Here is a 1,418-nt window from a genome sequence, read left to right on the forward strand (position 1 = left end):
TTATTTTTATTATTTTTTGGAATTTATGTGCTATGTTATATGTCTGAAATGTTGTACTATTCAGCATTTCTTATGTATAAAACATGTTTCATTATCTTTGTTCTGATTCTGTTCCTTTTTTCCTTATTTTCTTTTTTTGTTTTGTAGATGATTGCAACATACTTATGCAGAAGGAAGACCAGACGGTGGCCCTTGGCGTTCTTCTTCAGTGTAGTAGACATCAGTGCCCTGAACGGGTACATCATATGGAAAGCCATCAATCCCACGTGGAATCAGGGAAAGTTATTCAAATGTAGGGTCTTCCTTGAGGAGCTGGGGAAGGCACTGATAGTCCCACAGATTGCAAAGAGACAGCGCCTCCCTAAAGCAGGTCTGGCCAGCCTCGTCTTACAGGCTCAGGCTGGCCCAAGTCAGCGCAACACAGGAACAACCCCCCGCACCTCCAGGGCAAGGAGGCAGTATGCACTCTGCAAAGTCAGAAGGGTTGTATTGTCCACATGCATAAAATGTGCTCAACCACTGTGCAAGGAGCATTACTGCACAATCTGCAGCTCCTGCCTCCCATGAAATGTTGTGTACTGTATTGTTGTTGTTTATTATTGTTATTCATATTTTTCTTGATCCGTTTGATGTTTTATGTTATAATAAATAGTGGAAATGTCAATACGTGAGGTTCTTTGTTACAGCACAAAAAAGGTTAAAAAAATCATTAATATTTGATATATGATTAGGACTGATGCTGGTTTAAAAAAATATTTTAAAATTTTCAAAAAAATAATAATTTATAAGATTTTTATAGCTTGATATGTTCATGCACATGTAGCGGCTTTGTACTCTCTCTCGTTGCGTTGTGTATTTCACAGAAGAAGGCCGTCACTTTTGGCAAACTTGTCGTTTATTTCGGACATCTGGCAGAAGGATCAACACATAACGTCAGTCCCATTTCCCTCACACACACAACACACGTCGGGGAGACAGCAAGGTCCGACTGCCCAATTAGTATTAAAATTAACATACATAAAGAACAAAATGTAATATACCTGGCAGAAGGATCAACACATAACGTCAGTCCCATTTCCCTCACACACACAACACACGTCTGAAAAATATAAAATGAAAAGAAAGTACAGGTTAGCTAACCATGTGCAATTAATCTGAAACAATAGCGGAGCTCACAACTCATGCACCTACCGGGGAGACAGCAAGGTCCGACTGCTGCTCTCAACCGGGATGTACGACCCTAAACTACAGGGGTGCTGCCTTCAAGGTCAATAGGACAATTAAGTGTGTGTGAGTTTTTTATGGCAAGTGGAATCATCTTCACCTTAACTCCGTTACACACACATTTATGTGTGGAAGGGTCTTTAACGTAATTATTTTATGAAATATGACACTAAAAAAATAAATAATGCATATAA

At 39.3% G+C, this 1,418-nt stretch overlaps 1 long non-coding RNA gene across 1 annotated transcript; it reads right to left on the reverse strand.

Moving 5' to 3' along the window:
* Window positions 1–879: 879 nt before the first annotated feature.
* On the reverse strand, window positions 880–1,217 carry LOC113747704 (uncharacterized). Its single transcript, XR_003463820.1, has 3 exons — window positions 1,192–1,217; window positions 1,041–1,099; window positions 880–908 (listed from the first exon to the last, which is right to left on the reverse strand). It is a non-coding gene; the product is annotated as an uncharacterized LOC113747704 (long non-coding RNA).
* Between the last annotated feature and the right edge of the window lie 201 nt (window positions 1,218–1,418).

The sequence above is a fragment of the Larimichthys crocea genome, chromosome XV, assembly GCF_000972845.2.
Source record: "Larimichthys crocea isolate SSNF chromosome XV, L_crocea_2.0, whole genome shotgun sequence".
Taxonomy (NCBI): domain Eukaryota; kingdom Metazoa; phylum Chordata; class Actinopteri; family Sciaenidae; genus Larimichthys; species Larimichthys crocea.